The sequence below is a fragment of the Corapipo altera genome, unplaced genomic scaffold, assembly GCF_003945725.1.
Source record: "Corapipo altera isolate COAL_440 unplaced genomic scaffold, ASM394572v1 316, whole genome shotgun sequence".
Classification (NCBI taxonomy): domain Eukaryota; kingdom Metazoa; phylum Chordata; class Aves; order Passeriformes; family Pipridae; genus Corapipo; species Corapipo altera.
In genome coordinates, this window is record NW_020884974.1 from 68,307 (window position 1) to 89,995 (window position 21,689).

The following is a 21,689-nucleotide window of genomic DNA, read 5'->3' on the forward strand; positions in this document are numbered from 1 at the left end:
AGGAAATGTAAAACTCCTTTCAGAGCACTTGGAATGGCATTTGGCAGTCTTCAGGATAAGTTTACAGGTCTCTTTCCCCCAAAGGGAATAAATAACAGTAATAACAGCTCTTCCTGTGATTTCTGTCCCCACTAATGACCCGGGAGGGCTTTATCAGGCACAACCAGCAAGTGGAAACCACCTGGTTACAAGTCCAATGCTGTGAGTCCCAGATACAGCTCTGCTCTCTCCTCACCCACACAGGGTTTGTCGACCATCAGAGAGCAGCAGGAACTGTTCCAGTTTTAGGCATCAGAAGGTAAATACCTTGAGATGTGTTCTGGGATTCCACATGAGACCCGAACACGAAGCCGCTGCTCCCAGGAACGCCCCACACCATTCCAGATTCCAGAAACATGGTTGCCATTGCTCCTCCAAGATTTATTTTTATTATTTAAAATGTCAAATTAGCATGGCCTAATTCCCCTCCGCCCTCCCCCCAAGAAGTGGGTGGTGGATGCACCTGTGTTTCTCTTAAAATAATCCTCCAAATGTGGAGGAAAATCTGGGCTTGATGTGCTTTAGCATATGTACTTAGAGGGGTAAATCCTCCCAATTTGCTTGCTCCTGGTTTGCAAGCAGGCATGACTGTAAACTCATTTACATGGATTAAAGCCAGCAAGGCCATCCTGATGGAGAGAGGAAATGTGCTCTCCCAGCAGTGGCAGAGGCCAGCGTGGCTGGAATTGCTGAGGCTGAGGAATTCCTGAAAAACCAGTGATGCTGGCATGGGCTCCCCCTTCATGGAACTGTGCAGCCCACCTAGGGAAGAGCTGAGGGCTTCTGAGTCTTCACTTTATGGTGCCCAATACCCAAATTCCCCTCTCCCAGCCTTCCCAAACCAGCAGCATAGCTGGGACACCAGCCTACAGGTACACACTCATTGTTCAGCTCAGTCCATTCAAGGTTATTTTGAAGCCTTTTAAATGAACTCATGAGCCCTTTCTGATTTTTTAAGTAATTAAATTTACATTTTTACTTTGTATTTTCATATGTCTTTCCCACCCTGCCACTGTCACTTTCTAAGGGTGTTCCATCTAAGTTTCCTTCAGAAGTCACCTGCCTGCCAGGAATATTTTGCTTCACGAACTTCCCTCTTGTCTGCTGAGGATCTGGGTTAGAGTTGGGATGACCTTTTGCTTGTTCATGTTTTCCAGTAGTGGAGAAAGCACAGGGCTTCAAACAGCCCAAACTACCAGTGCAGTTTATTGCTTGGCCCCACAAAGAGCTGTGGTGTGATGGGTGATGGAGGAACAAGGAAAGGGCCAGACACCCCTGAGGCAGCATTGCTACCAAGGTAAGGGAATACTGAATCTCAGTGTGAGATTTTGAAAATCCCAACCTTTAGCTGTTGAAAGCCATATTTTACAGGATATTTGAAGCATACATTGTATATGCCCAATATAACCAGTTGAGCTGAGCATATCTCCTCCTTCCCCATCCTTTTAAATTGGAAAAATAGTGGATTTCTTTTCCTGTGTGGAAAAGCAAGGAGTGGTACCAGTGAGCTCCTCAAAAGACAAACATTCCTCCAGCCTAATGCCCTCTGACTGGGCCAGGCTAATCTGGACCAGAGAGAGCCCCACAGAAACCATGCAGAAGGAACAGCCAGAAATTCCTAATAATGCCTTAGAGCACAATTTCCTGGAAAACAGCAGGATTCTGCCACCTGTCTCCTGTGTCACTCCTCTTTAGGGACCCCTTTTTTATCTCCTCCCAGTTCCAAGACAGCAGACACCCATAAACAACTCAACTCCACAGCTGAGGGCTGTGGTGGCAGCTCCGAAGCAGGGCCAGGTCCCAGGGCTCTTCCCACACCTGCTCCAAGGCCACGGCCAGTGGCTCCTGAACCTGTGCCCTCCGAGCCAAATCTCTACCAACAGGTCTCTCCAGCTGCTGAAGGGACAGACTTTAACAACCCATTTGAAATTGTAAATGTCTCTGATATGTATTCCCTGGGGCTTCTAATCCAGCAGCTGGATAATGCTTGAGTGGCATTCAGACCATGCAAATGCCATTGAGAGGTAAGTTCCATAATAAACCCAGCACTACCTGTGAGATGTATTTTAAACCTGTTGCATTTATCACTTCAATTGGTACTGAAAGGAAGAAAAATGGGTCAAGCATATTATCCAAGAAAATTAGCACAGCAGTTGCATAGGAATCCTTTGCACTTCCAATGATTTATATGGATTTCTGGCCTGGGTTTAGTACAGCCTGACTGAGGGATTTCACCCAAACAGCCCCATGTCTTTTCACTTACAGCAGAAGATCAGCAAACTATTTAATGTGCTACATCAAGTAGCACATTAAATAGTGATATCTGTCACAGGAAGAGACTCACACAGGGCCTAGGATTCTGGCCTCCTCACTCTAAACCCACACCTGATTTTCTTTCTCAAGGTAGATACATCTCTCCATATCCTTCATTCCCTCCCCAAAGAGAGGTTAACAGTCCTTATCTAACCGCCACAGAAAGAATAATAAAGGTAAAATTAATGGAAAATGCAAAACTGTAAGGGGTACTATTATTGTTATTACTATGATGTTGCCTGTCAAGTTTCCCCCAGAGTGCTGAGCCAGCCACGCTGCACAGGGAGAGCTCAGTGACACATTTACCTGGGTGACCTGAAGTGCCCTGTATTGTGTCAGATTTTAGTATTTGTACTGACAGTCACTTTGCACCTGACCTTTAGCCTAGGACAAGGGAAAAAGGAGAAAGAAGGAAAGGCTGGAGAGCCAGGCACTGTGAGGAATTCTTGTAGTTAAATAACAGAAGGAAGAAGGCAGGACCACGGCACATCCTCTGCCCACCAAACCCACAGGAGCTGCCCAGGCACAAACCCACCACAACACCCTCGGCTGTGCTGGTATGCCCAGAGCCACGTCTTCCACATGGGACACCCTGGCAGGAGCCTCATGAAAAGGTGAGACATTTCTATGTGTTTAACTGCACTACAGGAATGGCATATTCCCCAAACAAAAAATAAATCTGCAGTATGATTGCTTGGAAGATGAGATAAAGAGCAATTAAGACTGAACTGATGTGGGTGAGCAGAAAATGGCACCGGTGTCAGCCAAACCAGACGGACCAGTCCGAGCACCTTCCCTGAGTTTTAGGAGTTGGTTTGACTGAGACACAGTCTAGACTGAGGCATGGCCAGCAACTCTGAAACGAGATTATTTCATGTATTATACATTAAAGTAGAAATGACTGATACTTTCCAGGAGAACAGTGTGTCCCACAGTGCCGGAGTTGAAAATGGAAGTGTTAACTTGGAGCTCACAGCCAAAAAAGCCCAGCAAACGGCACTGGCTGGTAGATACTGATACCAAAGGAGATGAACAACCAGCTGATACAGACAGCATTTGACCCGAGACCCATTTGCTGGAGAAGACAGAAGGCAGCTAAGTCTCAGTACTCCCCTGGACAAATTGCCCTGGAATTTGCACAGGTCAGCTCCAGAGCAGGAAAGCAGCTCAGGACTGTGCCAGCTGATCAGCTGTATAAGACTGCCAGCAGCATCCACTAATCTAAGTTCCACATAATCCTCTGCCGCTAAATCCCTATTCACCATCATCCAGTGAAAGGGAAATGCTGTTCTCAGAAGATGATTTGGGAGACAAACCACTCCAGTGCTTAACTGTGCTGATCTAGTCTCCCACTGGGAAAATCTGCATCTCTGTTTAATGTTCCAATATACCACAATGAGAAAAGCTTCAGTATTTACATATGATTTAAAGATTACCCTGTCTTCATTTGACTGTTAATAAGCTTATTTTAAGAGCTCAAATACTACAGAGGGGCAGAGAAGGCAGGTGCTGCCACCAATTATCAAGGAGCTCTCTATGTGATAGTCAGGTACTTCTTCAGAGATATTTCCATAAACTCTTCCATAACCCTTCCCATTTATCTTATTCCAAGCTTGTCTCTTATTTAAAATCTAAACTAGAGGTCTTGTATTACTACTACTATGATACCTGTGCAATGAAAAGAAATGAGACACTCCCTAAAAAAATAATAAATCAGGAATTGGAATCATCTCATCTTCCAATAATTTCCACTGGGCATGGGAACATTTTCTCCTCATATCTGCCTGCTCAGGCTGGGCACACTGTGCTGCTCAAGCTGAGTGCAAGGGCTGAGCTCCCTTGGAAGCTCCCTCATTCCCAGTGCTCCTCTGACTCCTCTCCACATCCAACTAAAGGGCTATATATTTAGAGAGAAAATTGAGCTGTAACTTCATTTTTTAACATGTCTTTCATGCAGGGGAAGTGTTTACACAAAATTCCTTCTGCAAGGAACACAAGGGAAGTGCCTGGAATGAATGAGAGGTAACTTTTGCTTGATTTGAAGGAAAAAAACCCCACAACAGCAAACAGAGGATAAAATTTAGGATGATTTAAAAAAAAAAAAATTAAAAAGAGGTTTCTACCACCGTAAAATTCCTCAATGTATTTCCAAATCACCATTGTTATTCTGACTGTTTGGAAAGTAGATTATCAAGCAAAAAAGGAGAGAACTGCTAAAAAGTGGGAAAGTTTGTAACCATAAAACAGTAGGGGATACCACTTTCCCTCCTCTCAGTTTTGCTGCCGGGTGTGAATGAGAAGGCAGCAGTACAGCCCACCATCGATCAAATTCCACCCTGTGTTTACAGTTCAAACTAATAGGGGGGAAATCAGTGCCCGCATTTGTTCACTCATCTGGGGACTGCCAGAATAACCTCTAAGGGTTCATTCTTTTGCCTACAGCCATTTGCACTGCACCATTTAATATGTATAAATGAGATGCTGATCTGAAAGTGAAGAAAAATAAACCGATTCAAAATGATGTATTAACAAACACGAAAAAAAAAAAGCTATGTTGCTGTCTCCAGTGAGTATTATTTGTAATGAAAATCCAGGTACCTACATAATGGTTTGAAAGGTTAGAGATGTCCTTCTCTGGTGCATTTGTGACAGAATAACTCAGTTTCCAATTACTGTTTATCATGGAATCACAGAATAGTTTGGGTTGGAAGGGACCTTTAAAGGTCATCTTGTCCAACCCTGCTGCAATGAGCAGGGACATCTTCTTTAAAACTAATTAATCTTTAGAAGTGGTAAAGGATTTGATCACCTTTCTCAGCCACAGAATCCTAGATATATAATGGAAAAGGTACAGTGGGTGTTCCTGGAATGCCACACAGTATTTTTCCTCTATACACACGTCTCACTGCAGAACTTCAACCGGACAACCACTCGTGGGCTCAGCAACACTCCTGGCACTGGAAGAACTGCCTGGGGACTGGCAACTGCTTTATCGGGATATTAACTGGACACCCCCAGTTTCAGGGAGAGTGAAATGAATGAGTCACACTGCTGACACTTGTGACACAGCCTGTCCCTGACACTGCACAGTATCGACATGACTGTGAAGGCATCTCTGTGGAACTGTCCTGGGGAACAAATCCAACCAAAAGGATGGTTTCTTTGACAATGGTTAGAACTGTGAAATTGAGAAAGACCAGAAACAGGTCTGAGTCAGGTTTTTATCATCTCTCCTGAAGTATAACAGCAGCAAGAGCAAAGGCTCACTGGAGCACCCTAACTCACTGTCTGGGTGCCTTTGGCCATCCCTTATCAGCAGTACACTGCCAAGCATTCGGGGTATTTTGTTGGGCAATACTATATTTTTGTCCTCCCTTTTTTTTTAAATTATTTTTCCCTTAGGAATGTACGACCTGTGCTCCCTTTATCAGTATTGCTTGCATTCTTGGATATTCCAGAGTTACAGGATTTTGGGGTACAGAGCTGGCTGGGCCCAACACCACCAAAGAGAGAACAGAGCAGTGATCCACACAACCACGAGGCAGCTGCAATGTCTGTGCCAGCTCTGGGGTACTTCACCCCTTCTCAGCACTGCAGAACACCCACATTTTCTCTGAAAGTTTGAGACTGACAGCTAGACTTATGTCATGGTTTGAGATACCCCAAAATCTAATTCCCTAGTCTAAACCCCCTCCTACATCTCAACCTAGTGTAAGATGTGTTTTCCAGACAATCACACGGACTCAGAATGGGGAAAAGGGAATATATTACAATGTACACATAAATAAATACTACAATACATTATATACAATATTAATTATCTCTACCATGACATAAGTATTTAAAATGGATCGAATCTCTTCTCCCCTCCAAATAAAAGTCCAGGAGGGAAGAAGGACAGATCCCTTCTAACCCTCAAGGCAGCAGCTTCTTCACAGCAGCAGTCTCTCTCTCTCTCATGCATGCAGCTGTTGCTGGATCTCTGCCAGCACACACGAGAGGATATCCAAGCCCTCAGCCACTCGTCTTCCAAGTGAGGGTCTTCTCTTCCGTGGACTGCGTAGCAGGGACAAGCTCGCATCACTACGTCATACCACAAAGCTCAGGGGTCTTTGTGGCAGTCCCTTTCCTCAGGGGATTCAAATTCCCCTTTGCAGAGCTTCTGTGCCCGGCTTCAAGATGGCTGCGAGCTTCTTTGTAGCTTGCAGCAAGGGAGGGCCTCAAGGTCAACCTCCACACACCGTGGAGCTCTCAGGACGACTGAGCTTCTTAGCTCCTTTCCTCCATCTAGGACTTCTAATCAGTAAGAGTCCACCACCCCGACTTAAAAGGGGTCTCAAAGGAGTCTGGGGTCTTTTGGTTCAGTTCTTACCCCAACTCTCTCTGTAGAGCTAGTTCTGCTCTCATCTGCTGCTGTTGGCTCTCTCTTGGCTCTCTGTCTCCTTCCAGGAGTTCTCTCTGTGTGCTGCACGTCTCTGTTGCTTCGTCTTATCTCTTCTGGCTCTGTGCCACCGTTTCTCCAGTCAGTGCTGGTCTGTCGCTACTCCTGCTGCTTCCCACGGTGGAGAAAACATCTCCCGGCTTAACTACAGACACTTAGCCCAGTCTAACACTGTTCCAAGTCTCTGCAATCCCCCCCCAGTCAGGGGATGGGGGGGCCCCAGAGGCCCTAAGGGGCTCCAAGCCCCTCTCCTCGTGGTGTCAGAACATGGCTACCACTTCTACTCTCAAACTACAACTCTTCTCTTCCGTTTGGTTGTGATATGTTTATATTTTGCAGAAGCACTCACTGGACAAAACTTGAAAACTTCAAGAGTTACCACCCCCTGGGGGTTACCACTTTCAACTGCAGGGGGGAAAACCTGGTTCAAACTACTACAACTTATCAGGAGGAAAGACTCAGAACCAGAAACACAGAGATCCCTGCTCACCCCAGCACCCACCTGCTCTGGGTGTAATTCAAGGTTTTACTCATCGTCTTCAGTCCCTAAACACCTGAATCTCCCCACAGGGAAGATCCTCTTCTTCCTATCTTCAGTGAATGAAGATCTGTTGACTCATCTTTTTAAATGTACCCAAAACAACTTCTCAGGGCAACAGAAGTTATTCATAGAATCATAGAATCAGCTGGGTTGGAAGGGACCTCTGAGATCATCAAGTCCAACCCTTGATCCAACACCGCTGCAGTTGCCAGACCATGGCACTAAGTGCCACATCCAGTCTTATCTTAAAAACCTCCAAGGATGGAGAATCCACTACTTCCCTGGGAAGCCCATTCCAATGTCTGATTACCCTCTCTGTAAAGAAATTCTTTCTAATATCTAACCTAAACCTCCCCTGGCACAGCTTAAGACCATAATTCCTGGGCATTTGAGCTGGTTCCAAGTCTCCTGTGTTTTGTTCACAAACAGGATACCTGAGATAACTTCCACATCTGCCTGAGCACCAGGCAAACAACAGCACCAAAATGTACACCTAACATAGCACAGCCTGGCTTGTGAAATCTCAGCCATACTGAAAAAATACAGGGAGCTGCAGGGCAGCAAAGGTTTTACAATCAGCACCTCTCCGGGTGTACACAAGAATTGGACACCTCAGTGACAGACGTGTCATAAATGACAAAAAGGCAGGGTCCATTTTTCAAAAAAAGAGAATACAGAATGAGCATGCCAAGCCACTCTCAGATATATTTTAGTTTTCTAAATGGGTAATTGAATGCTTAAGTAAATAAGGGGAAAATTCAATCTGCACTTAAAACACACCTTCCTCACCTCACTGTGATGTAAAAAAATTACATATGGCCTTGTGCACAACCCTTGTTCTGCAGGACTGCTTGTACAAAACCAAGGGTTCATGTCCTTCTCTCTGTTCTTCTCCAGAGAGGGTCAGGTAATGGCTGGATCATCAAAGCAGAAAAATAATTTTTTTTAGCCAAAAGAATTCCACAGTGAAAGGTACAGCAGGTAACAAAGCAGCTGCCAGTCAGTGCAGCCAAAGGCTGTAAGGAGAGGCCCAAAAGGCAACAGCTGTGCAGGAAGTACAGTCCGGAGATTTGGCTCCTGGCTGTTGGCTCTGCTTGCTGAAACAAAAAGGAGAAACATATAATAGGAGAAAGGGGGAAAATCAGTTAGTACTTGTTTGTTCCAAATAAATCTCTACAGGATTCACTCCTATAGAGATTTCTCTAGGTGGAGTAAAGGGTCAAAATACTGGGCCTCTGAGAGGCTCGGAGCTGTCCCTGAAGCCTTTACTGAAGAGTGTGGCAGTTCCTTCATCAAGGAAAGACAAACACAACAAACACAGCCAGGCTCTGGGACAGCATCCCCACTTAAAGCTTTCCTGGTTGTGAGAAGTGATTCCAATCAGTACTCCTGATTTTTTGCCTGGCAGGGAGGTTTTCTGGGTGACACAGGATGTACCAGAGCACACCAACCACTTCCACCTTCCCTGGTTTTGGGAGCACGTCTGGAACAAACGGCACAGTAACAGCTCCGTTACAGCTCTGCTGTCCTCCTCTACCCACGTGCAGCCACTACAAACACTTTGCCAGTTTATCTGAACACCAAACACTCCACTAGCACCCTGCTCCTGTCCTGGATGCAATTTCAGGCAGAGCTGTGCCCTGGCTGGGATCCCAACCCCACCCTACAAAAATGCAGCTGGTCCTGCAGAACTGCCTCCACAGCTGGGGTCTCCCCAGCACTGCCGGGCAGGGAAGGATAACCATCTCTGCAGATCTGGTTAGGCTACAAGAAGCCTGGAATGCGGACACAGCTGAAATTAAAGCCACCAGAAATAAAGTAAGCAGAGAAATGGCTTAGAGCCATCTTTGTTCCAACCCCTTTTTTCTTCCATCAAGGGCTACTGGATCCAAACATCGGGTACAGCAGTCCATGGCCAGCTACGCCTTTAAAACACACTTCTAGCACACTCCTGGACGCCACTCCAGCTCGACAAATATCCCGAGGAGTTTACTCAGCTGACGAACAGGAACACCAGTGAAAACAGGGCAGAGGATGGTGCTGGAGGGAAGACAGGCAGCTCTGCAAGTCAAGGCACTCTGCTGCAACCTGGAGGCTTGTGGCTCTGCCTCCCTGGTACAGTAGAATCTGTTGAGCTATGTAAATAAGATGCATAAATAAATAAGTAAGAATAGGGGTGGGTTGAGGAAAAGCAGCCAGACTGTGGCCCCATTGGTATTGCTGAGGTCGCTTAGCAACAGGCTTGGCTGCTGCAGGGTAAGGGCGCATGAAATCAGCAGCTTTTCAGCACAAGACAAATTGAATGGAAATGTGGGGAGGTGGTCTTTGCCTGGCAGCAGGGAGGAAAGCAGGAACTGGTGAATCCGATCCTGTGGGCATCCTTTTGGAGCAGTTCCTGAGTGCAGGGATTGTTAATTAATGTGGCCAAGGGACTTAGTCCTGCCTGCGAACTGATAAATTCCAAAGCGTGCCTGGGAAACCAGTAACTCAATTTTGATTAAAATGATGTCTGTTACAGTCACCTCATGGGTTAATTACTTATTTACGATCCTAAAAAGCTCAAACCCAATCCTATTGGACTCCCCTAGCTGTATTAGTGCCAGCTGACCATAGGGCATATTTTCAGTGGCAGTTATCTAATACATTTCCCTATCACTGCAGGTCCAGGTTATCTCCATGTCATCTCTGCATTCATTAAAGGAATTTGGACCCTGTGAATCTTTAAGTAACTGAACCTCAACAGCACAGATCCACTTGTTCTGGCCAGGTAATTCCTCTTAATCCTATTGCTTCTCCAGCCTTCTGGAACAACTCTGGGCAGACATGAAGGATTGTTATATAGAAAAGCAGTTATTAGCAAGAACTGAGCTATGAGACCAGCAAGAACAACATGAGAACATGTTTCATGGAGGACTTAAACGAGAATTCTGAATGAAAGATTTTTCTGGGTCACTTAACCTGGGGGCTGGATTGTACCACTTAATTGTTTTCCACTGCTAAATGCAGCTGGTGCCTGGGAGTGAGGCACAACCAGGGACCCGTGTGGCACATGATCCATGGAAAGGTGGTGTGGGATGGTGGTGGGGTCAGCAGAGATGCTAAGTGGCTTGCCCAGGCATCCAACTGGAGGAGGAAAACACAGTGTGCCTGTCCCCTGTTTTATACACAAACAGAGCAATGATAACTCATTTTACTCCTTATTTACAGATAGCTTGTATTTGTGTGGCACTTCAGCAACAGAGCGAGATCCAACTGGGAACCAAATCTGCTTGGAGCAGGGAAACTTCCCACCTCCGTTTCATCCTCCTTTTTGTCACATCAAAGACCCTAATCCTTCCTGTGACCGGGGTGGAGTGTGTAGAAGCCTTCCCCAGTTCCATAGGCAGGAAATCACACAGTATAGAGCAAGATGGCTGGTTTTCAGTCCTCATAGCTGTAAAAATGATTTCTGGGTCCTTGGGAACTGCACAGAGATGCCTTTGGCAATGTTGAAAGGTTGGCACCTGAGGCTCACTGAGTGGGGAACACTCAGATGAAATGCCCTCCATTTCCTTTAGGAGGATTTAATTAAGTGACTCTATTAATGCTGTAAGGACCAGTCTCAGAGGAAAGACACATAGGGAGATGACTGTCCTGAGACATTCCTAGTGCACAAGAGAACAACGCACAGGCTACAAGAGTCAATGTGGAACAGTGTGATTCCTGTGCTGGAGAAGTACATATATGGAGAATACCCTGACACTTCTCTTTTTTGCAGGCTGCAGCTGTCTGTGCCTGAGCTCACAGCTCCAGCCTCTCCTCCTGCCAACGGGGGATGATAAAATCCTGCTGTGCCACATTGGTCTCTGGGGTATTTGCAGAGTCAAGAGTCCAGTGGAACTGGTGCTCCCTGAACTGGAGCAAAATGAGTGACTTGAAGGAGGAGAGTCTTGAATTAGGTCACGAGAACCAAAGACCATATCAAAACCCGAACAGAATTTTAATCTCTGCTTTCCTAAATGAGTCCTTGCAGGTGTGCATTCCGGGATTTAATCTCTTTATACAACCATACCCAGGCACACAGCAACTGGCTCACACCACTCTCCACCACACCGGGTTTGATTTACAAGGTTAACTTCGACCCAGTGCTGCCCATTTGCCAGAATCTTGTGTTCTGATCGTGTATTAAGAGTGGAAAAAGGGAAACAGGAAGAGCAAATAGCATCAGCAGTGCTTAGAAGTCTGAAAGAGAAGATGTACTGAAACATAGGCCGATTTCTCTTAAAATGCCAGTCTCTGTCAAATGTCCTGGTTTCCAGACTTTCAGAACTGAATTATGTTGTAGTTATGTCCTATTTGGACAAGGTCACAAAAAGAAAAGCTCAGTACTTTCCTCCATTACAGTTGTTGTATGTTCTTACACTCCTGGAGTAGCAAAGCCTCCCTTTCTGATGGCAACAAACTTGTCTTCAGAATAAAATGCTGGTTTAGGTCCATTAGTGCAGTGTAAGGCACATTAAAAAGTTAAGAGGCATCATTACTGATCTTTCTGAGAAGTTCCCAGAGCACAGATGTCTTTATCCTCTTGTAATCCTTACAATTCACATTATATCATAAAAGGAACTAAAAAGGAAACAAATACAAACCCCAGCCCCATATAACCTTACGACAAGTGTTTGTTCTACTCAAGCCCTCATCAGTGAGTAAGAACATGTGAAATCTCTTAGTCAGGGCCTTGAACATTTCTCAGTTTTGTCCACCTTCCCACCAGTTCTTCCCCAAATTCCTGTGGCAGTATATAATCTTGTATAACATTCCTGCCTGATGGATCAAAGATTGAAAATCCCCAAGTTGTATGGGTAAATTGTTCCCTTGTTTAAACAGGCAGCCTGCAAACACTGAGCGTGGCAAAGTCCTCCTGCCAGGCAGGATCATTACTGACACTGTGGATGTCCCAATAAAGATGGAAGGAAGATAGAGAGGGACTCTTAGCTGTTCCCAGAGGAGCCAGGAACCCCATCAAGCCCCTATGTGAGCTCCCAGCCCAGTGCCGGATCTATAAATGTGCTGCTCCTTTCCATCAGAGCTGCTTCCAGAGGAGACGCTGCCTGATGGAGAGAGATGGATGAGGGCAGCGGAGGTGGACTCTGGCACAGCCACAACCAGCCGTGCTCCCAATTCCCCCCAGCAACTAGTGCTGTGCCTGGGAGGAGCCCTTTCACTTCAGGCTTGGAGTTCCTCTGCTGTTGGAGAGCAGGATGGGGAGTTTTCCCAGAGTCCAGGCAGCGCCCCCTTCCCCTTCACATCCCTAGCCCTGACCAGAAGCATTTTTATCAAGTCTTGAAGCCCTTGGGTTTGTCATATTAGCTGGTGAAGTGGCTCTGGTGCATCTCAGGGCAAAACAAAAAAACCACATGGCTAAAACAGAGCCCCCTGGGCTGGAGAGTCATTGCCTTTGTAGAACCCCTCATCAGAATCCTGGGAAACACAAACTGTCTCAAGCAAGGTGCTGCTTTCCTACCGCACGTCCTTCCTCCTCCAAAAGGAACAGGTCCCACCTCACGTTGTGCTCAGGAAAAGGGAAAAACAAGGCAAGTCCTCTTGGAGAACATTCATTACAACACAACCCTACTCTTCACTCTGCATTACAAGAAAAACGAGGGCCAAATTTGCCTCTGAGCTTCCTGCTGCCACTAAAAGCAACAGGATTTGTGTCCATGTGATGCCAGCGTGAGTAAGACAGTCCGGATGAGGGGCTGGAATAAAGAAAACTGTGCTAGGATCTATATTTTGCAGGCACCAAAATACAGCTCCTTCCAGCGAGAGAACCCCCCTTCCTCTCTACTGCACGAGGAGAGACATCACACGACTGTTTTCAGGGCCGTTTAACATTTGAAAGCAGTGCAGTGGTGACAAGGTGATGGAATTTTTCTCCTCGTTCCTGACAGGGCTGGTAGATTGCAAAGTCATCAAGAGGAGCCACATGACCATAAATTTTGTGTGTGTCACTGACGGTGGGAAAGGAGCCCAAGGCGGGGAAAGCAGTTTCCCAGATGGAGAGGGCATTCCTGAATCCAGCAACAGGCGCCTCCGGGAGCGCAGGAGCCAGCGAAGCACGGCACCCTCGTTAGGCAATGAGGGACCAAAGCCCTGACCCCTTTCCCATTCTATCCACTGCTCCTGACTCGCTGAAACAGAATCAACATTCCCTGCTGTGTGAAGAGGGAGTGTCCCAGGTGGCACAAGCAGGTGCTTACTCCGACTGCCATGGAATTGTTCCTTGCCAGGATGCACGATAAGGTCACTGATCCTGTGCTCTGAGCTATGGGTTAACCAAAGGATTCTGGGATTAAAAAGATGCTGCTCAGACAATCAGTTGACTCTGCAAAGAATTTCAGCTATAGTTGGTTTTTTTTTTTCCAGAAGCCAGGGCCTTAAGCTCTGGGCCTCTTCAAGCTATGTCAGCCCCAGTGTAGGTATGTTAGTGAAGGTACCCCTGTATTTCTTACTCAGAGGAGGAGTGATGAGGGTCCTCCAGACTGGCACCATGTGCAGATGCAGCTGGGCTGGGGGTCTGTTGAAGCTGAAGATTTTGCAGCTCTGTTGTCACAGCAACTGAGTGACTCAACCTGACACACTGTCTTTGGTGTGAGCTGTGTGTGCATACTGAATTCCTGCCTATACTTCCAGATTTAAGGGATTATTTATTATCACAGAATCAAAGAATCATTTGGGTTTGAAAGGACCTTAAAGATCATCCACTTCCAACCCCCTGCCATGGGCAGGGACACCTTCCACTAGCCCAGGTTGCTCCAAGCCCCATCCAACCTGGCCTTGGACACTTGCAGGGATGGGGTAGCCACAGCTTCTCTGGGCAACCTGTGCCAGGGCCTCCCCACCCACACAGGGAAGGATTTCTTTCTAATATCCCATCTAACCCCTGTCAGTTTGAAACCTCTGTCCTATCACTCCATGTCCTTGTAAACAGTCCTTCTCCAGATTTCTGCATCTACACTGATTATTAATGCTGATTAATTACTTGGAGATGAGATTTTCTGTTTTTTCCATGGCTTCTGACTAATTTGCAGAATCAAATTTTGGTTAAGAATTATTGCCCAGGAAATTGCATTAATTAATTAAGCAAAGGAAGTTGAAAGAATAACAAACAGGGTAACACAAAAGGGAACTTGATGTTCACCTGCTGCCTGAACAACTCAATAGGACAATGAGGTCCATGGTCAAGGCTTCCCAGAGAACAGACCCATAATAATGCTTCAGAACTCCTTCCTATCCTTGGAGGTTTTGTTGTGCAGGTAAGGAAAGTGGGAGAATGAGAGCAAAGAGAAGGAACCGTCATCCCCTCCTGGCTTCCACAACTCACCAGCGCAGCTGAAGGGCTATGGGTGCTCCCCTGAAACAGCTGCAGCAGGAAAGAACTTCCGCTGGCTGATATGGCAGTGGGTTCACACCTCCCTGCCCAGGAGTTCACAGCACTGCAGGAAAAATAATCATTTACAAGGAATTATTTTGGCCTTCAGCAACATGAAACAGCCAAATGCCATGACACTATTTAAATATCCATGGAAGAACAGACTGGCATACTGTTGTTCTTAAACAGAATGAAGCACCTCTAAAAATGGAGATAAATATACTTGGGATGTTTCTATGTAGCACTTACTCTGAATTCTCCAAAGCCGCTGGCATGCAGCTCTTCACCTTCGTTTACCAACCTGATATAATCTATTTATACCCAAACACAACCAAATTTAACGTAAACAATCTAACCCAATGTTTACCACACTACTCATTCTCCTCAAGAGAAACAAAGCTGTAATACCATAAATACATAAGCAATTAACTGCAGAAACCCAGAGAATCCTGAGGCAAAGCCATCAGGAGATCCTAAAAATGTCAATATTGCCCTCCTGAAGCCCCCAGATCCACTCCTGCTCCAGTAGCTACACACTGCTCAGAGAACAGCCAAGTAACTACTTGCCGAATTTAACTTGTAACAGCATCGATAAAGGCAAAAACAAAGCCTGGGGTTTGTAATGGCAAGTTATTAATAGGGCCTTCAGATCTAAAAGATGCTGTCCCTGCAGAGCTCTGCATTTATGAAATGCAGACACCATCTTTCTATACTTAGTTTTGTTTGTTCGCTCATTTTCAAAGCAGAGAAACTCAAGTGCAGGTGCCTGAGAAATCAAACGCCAGCAAAAATTCATGAAGACACTGTGCCCAGTGCCTCTTCTTTGTTTATTTGCAAAAGCCCTGGGGGAAAGAAGGGAACATTGTTAGGCTTTGCCTTTTCTTTTCCTTCTCCTCCCAATTATTTTTAAAAGTTTAGCTTCAGGTCTCAGGATAGCACAAGTGCTTCAGATTTTGTCACCTCATTTAATTTGTCAAAAATCCAATGAAATGAAACAAATGTTCCTTCCCAACTGTTCTCTGTGCTACACTGAGAGTGAATCACTGCTTTTTTCCCCCAAGCCACTCCATGCATTAGCCATTAGATCTGGATTACTGGAGCTTTCTGGAAGATAGAATCATAGAACAGAATCACAGAATCATGGAATGGTTTGCGTTGGGAGGGACCTTAAAGATCATCTCGTTCCACCCCCTGTCATGGGCAGGGACACCTTCCACTAGCTCAGGTTGCTCCAAGCCCTGTCCAACCTGGCCTTGGACACTTCCAGGGATGGAAGTGTCTCTGGGCAACCAAACTAAACCAAACCATAGTCCTGATCTGTTTCCAATAACTTAATTTTTTATTCTGTAGCATCTGCAGAAATAAAATAACAACAGCCTTTCTGAAAAGGACATATATGAGAAAGGCTGATGAAGAAAGACAAAAAGGTAGCTTGATTTTTTTTTTGCTCAAATGCAGTCACTTCCCAACATACATATTCTAAGATTTCTAAACTTAGAAATAAAAGATCATTCTCCTTGGGTGCCCTGAACTGCCTTTAGACAACAGAGCTTCTTCCTCCACTGTTCAGAGGGAAGAATAGAGTTTCTCATGTCACAGCAATTGCGTTCTAAAACAGTAAAGACATAATACTCTTCAGGGCCACAGACAACACAGAGACTTTGGTTGGCAAGGGTCGTGCCTTGGCCCCTGGGTCTTTTGTATGTGAAGAAACAGACTTCCTCTGAATTCCTCTGGTGCTGAGCTGCTACCTGCTTCCTCAGACCTGGCCCAAGAAAGCACAGGGGGATTTGCACCTCCAGGGAGATTTCTCCATCTTTAGCCTCAACAGTTTTGCTGATGCTGAAGACAATATCAAGGAACAGTTCTTGGCCAGCATAAATAAGGGGCACAGAGCTCATTTCTGCGTTTGTACTTTCACCTACATGTCTTCTCCACAAAATGTGAAAGCCTGTGGATTTGTTCCTCTTAATTACAGTTGTAAGTGCTCATCCTGGGACCCTGCTGATCTTCCTCTATGGCCTCTTTTTATCACCAAAGTGTCTTCAAAAAGGCCATCATCGTACTGTGAGAACAAGAGATGCTGCAAACCTGCCGGGCACCATCATCACAGGCTTTCTCCATAGTCAAACCCAAGGCATCCCTCAAGAGAATCAGTTACAGGGTTTGTTTCCTTGAAAGGAAGAGAGAGCTGAGATTTTCTCCTCTAAAGAACAACTAAGCTGAACACTGTGGTGTCAAGAGGAACTCCAGACTCCCTGCTACAGACATAAAGACCACTGTAAAACTGTCTGTAAGATGCTTTAACGTGTCATCTCACAGGAGGTGACTCCATGCTCCAGCCAGCCCACAGCTGGGATTTAAGTGTGTCCAGTTCAGCTTGGGAAAAACGTTCACTTCCTCTTACGCCTAGAGCTGAGTTATTTTAGACACATTCTGGCAAAGGTGCCAAGATGCCAGAAGACAGAGCTGTCAAACAGTGCAACTCCCTGCCACCTTCATCTCGTGCTCTCTGTACTATTTTCAGAATCAGGGATGGAAAGGAGCTGTAATTCATCTACGGGAAAACCTTAAGCCAAAAGACCTTTTGAGGATGCTTTCCTGCTTCTGTTTCAAATGGGAAACATCTGTTATCCTGGGAAGTCCTGACTCCTGATAACACCAAGGTGAACAAGGCAGATTTAGGTGGCCTGTTGGACCATGGAGCAGCTTTCAGATGTCCCTCGCCTTGCTGAATGAAACCACTAATAATTTGGGCAAACCCTTCACGATATACACTGTGATACAACTGCTGGGGATACAGACAATAAATGTTCCAATCCACTTTTCCACCTTAAACTTTTATTTTAAAGATCCTTACCTTCACACTGCTCTTGTGGATGTCATTACTTACTATATATGCCAACAAGTGACTACTATAAGGACATCACAATATTTGTACTCAGGTTGAAAAGCTAATTTAGATGGTTAAAATGTGATTATATTTAGCTATCAATAGCAAAATCCCATTCCTTTCCTACTGATGAAAAATTATCAATATACCTGATGCGTCAACTCAGCACAAAAAAGACCAAACAAAACAAAAAAAATAAAACAACTGAACAGTTTTACTAATGCTTAAACACCATGAAAATATAACATCACTACTGGGCAACATGCCTGCTCACTGGAATAATAACAATTATAAGTTTAAATAAATAAGCATTCCAAGCTGAAACTGTTGTTTTAAATTAACAACATCCCTTTCTACCCTGTTAACACTTATTACCAAGCTTACAAAAATATTTAACATCCAACCCCTCTTCAGGCACTCTCATCTGATTTCCAAGTGCTGCCCCACACCACAAAGCTGAGCAGAACTAAGGGAGCTGGAGCTGCAAAGAGAACAGGCATTAAAAACCACGACCCTCCTCACAAGGACAATTGGATCTGCACCTCGGAGATAATGGAAGAAGGGGAACTGATCACTGGCTTTCATAAGGAATCATACCCACGGCAGGGGCTTCTACAGGTCCCAACCCAACCCTTTTCAATTTGCTTTGGCCTTTTCTTGAGAAGTTGATAAATGAGCAATTTTTCCCCTGTTCTTTATATTGGAAGATTAATCAGATACACCATCAGTAGAACCAAAGGAATAAAAGGCTTGTACAGTCTCAGGGCCTTTCTGCAGATCCCTCCTTTGCTTTTCTGCTGCATTTGTGTTGACTTATGACAGCAAAACCCCCAAGTACTTGGATAACTACACATATATACAGATAAGCACAAAGAGAGAGAATGCTCTAGAGAGGAGAGAGCAAGCCAGCTATTTTTACTCCTGTGCATTGAAACTCACATAAATCAATACCTAATTCCCTGTTAAACCATGCCTGCAAAAAACCACTTCCAGAGGTGTGAATGAAGCCAGTCACCCACATCAGGAAGGTGTGAGCTTCAAACCACCACTCTGAATTACAAACATTTAAACAGCAACATTATAAAGTAAATCTGCTTTAAATCACTCAAAGAACAATTCTGGGATGAGAGAAAGCTTGGCACAGCTCCCGCTGCCGTAGCCAGTTCACTCCCCACGGTCCTGGTGCCAGCTCCAGCTGTGGCTGCACCCAGGGGGGATCCCCACCCTTTGTCAGTACAGTAACAGGTGACTAAAATGTGTATGTTTGCTTTGCATTGGAAAAAGGCACCGTTTTTTCTCAGGGCCATTTGCTCCTCTCAATGAAGGTGCTGAGAGCAGTGGTCTCAATGCTGCTGGGGAGCCTGATTTCCTCCACAGAGGGGGGATTTACAGGGTTAGGGAGGAGCTTCTCATAGAAGAACTTCAACATTCCAGGTCTTTCCTGCCACTGTTGATGGTGAAAGATGAGGCCAGGAGTCTCTGAGCCAGGTAAGAGAAGGTGGGATTACAGATGCTGCCCCATAACAGAACAACCCTCCCTGCAGGTTCCTGTGTATCCCACCCCATGTGTTCCCCCACCTTCTCTGGGCACAACAGGAACACCCCACAGGGAACTTCCTAGGATCTCCCACCTACCTGTCTGCTACACTCAACCTCAGGGCATTCCCAGGCTGCAATGGAACACATTCTAAATGTCAGCTCTGCTACATTTCCAAATGTCCCAGAGAAACAGGCACAACTCCCTGATTCCACCTGACAACTGGCAACCCAGGGAATTTTCATAGGGAGAAAGTCTCCCAGTGACTTTCTCCCATTCTACACCTCACCTGCCTGAAGTCAGTGCAAGAACAGAGCTGACACTCTTCCATTAAAATCCAACACCATTACAACTTCTTTAGGACACATGGATCTCTACAAGAGAAACTGCATTACCAGATCAAAAGGCAACTGAGGCAGATTTGGGGAGTGTGTAGAATCTGTCGGCTGTTTTCATAAAATAGCACCATTAAGATCAACCTTCATTAACCTAAAATAGGCTTTTTCTTCATTCATTCATTCATTTATCAAATTGGGCTTCCAGACACACAGAAAAACTTACGAAATTACTTGAGAAAAAACACCAACTAGTTTTAAATTTGCCTCCTCTGGAACTTTATGTAGCTCAGCTAGAGCTCAAGGTAAAAAAAGGAAGCAAGGAGAGATGGATTTTAAGTACATGATAAACTCCTGTTTTGTTTTGCAGTAATGCAGGAACAAAATAAACACTGGAAAAGATATAACAAGGCTATGAAACCTGGCCACACCACAGTTCTGTTTTCACATTTTTGTGCCTCTGTAATTAGCTTAGAAACCCAAAGAAAATCCTCCCTGGCACTTAACTGTGTGATATTTGCTCTAAAAACATCTGGTGTTTAGCCTATAAATACTAATATAGCCCAGAAACAGTGGAAAGACTCACAGTGCCACATTCATGCAGCACAAAAAAGCATAGTTAAGGGCCTGGTTTGGGTGTTTTTGAACAGAACAAGTTTTGTTGCATTCAACAAGACAGGCAACTGCTCTTCATCCAACCTCTGCATTCCCTGGGACTTTGGCAGTGATGGTTATCAAGACTGTAATTTCCTGTGTGAGCATGACAACTCCTGCAATTATTAGCACCTGTTGGTAAATAAATCCCATGGTTACAACATCCAATTGTAGAATCACACGGTAGTTGAGGTTGGAAGTGACCTTTGGAGAACATCTTGTCTAAAGCACCCCCCGCAGGCAGTGACCACCAGCAGCTGGCTCAGAGCACTCTGTCTTCCAACAGAGATTCCACAACTGCTTTGGGCAGCGTGTTCCTGTCCCTCTCAAACAGTACAGAAATTGTGTCCAAAAGCCAGTTTATTGTCACCAATTACAAGGAAATCTGCAGCCACTGTCCCTCACCCTCGTCCCACACCAGTAACGCCGGTGTCAGGGAGCATGAGGCCATGGGGATGAGGGCACCTGGGACAGAGGGAGTGCAAGTGAGTGAACACAGAATCATTTAAAATGAACATCACCCTCCCTCCAACAGGGTCTTGCACTGAATTTCCTCCCATTAAGTTCCTGAAGCTTTTTGTGTTTTCTTTTAAATACCTCACCACCTGTGTTCAGAGTCTTTGGAGTATCTTTCCTGACTATGACATTAATCCTGACAACAACCTGGGCTTCAGAACACCCCCCTCCATGAGCTCAGATGTTCTTAACCATCACAAGATGCTCAGGACACAGTTCAGATCCCCTGCTATGTCTCACAGTGAATGAGGGATGAGCTGTGTGCTCAGCGAGTGAGCAGAGCCGAGCTCCCTAATTACACCAGAGCAGGGCGTTACTAACACAGTGGAAGGTGACTTCAATCTTCAACTTTTTCTTATCCCTGATAACCCAGGTCTTGGCTCTGAATTCTCCCTGCTTTTCAATAATTCCCACTAATCCTCTAATACACAAGGGAGTGCCCTGACTCCATGTCTGCTGCACTCACCTGAGCTTTTCTTTTAAACACCAGAATCCAAAATGTGTGAGATCCTGTGTATGCAGTGGATTCACAGTCAAACCTTTCAGCTGCCTTCCCTTCACGTCACACAGCTCAGAAATTTAGTCTCTGCTTTTAACAGGCCCCAGGTGCTGAACTCACCCCCTTTGCTCTGTGCATCTCAAAACACTTTCCCAGCAAAGCACATCACAAACACATGTACCCAGTACTGACTGAAAAATTAATGACAAATAACAGCATGTGGCACAGAATATATTGCATGAGAAAAAGAGAAAGGCAGGCATGAGAAAATTGCAAATATCTCTTCCAAAAAGTACCACGAGAACTTCTATTTTAACCGCCCATCAGAAAAATACACACGGAGTAAAGGACATAAAGATAATTCTCCTGCATTGGGTAAGTCCTTAAACTACTCATTTTTAACAGCCAAGCAGAGCACTAAATACTAAACATGAAACTGCAGCCTTGTACTCCCAAAAATTCCTTTCAGCAGCAGAGTTGAAATCCAAGTTCAATTTTACTAAAACCTTTGCA

At 45.2% G+C, this 21,689-nt stretch overlaps 1 protein-coding gene across 9 annotated transcripts in view; it reads right to left on the reverse strand.

The window, feature by feature from the left end:
• Window positions 1–21,689, reverse strand: part of RABGAP1L (RAB GTPase activating protein 1 like) — a 225,616-nt gene that overhangs the window by 37,245 nt on the left and 166,682 nt on the right. The window lies entirely within an intron of this gene.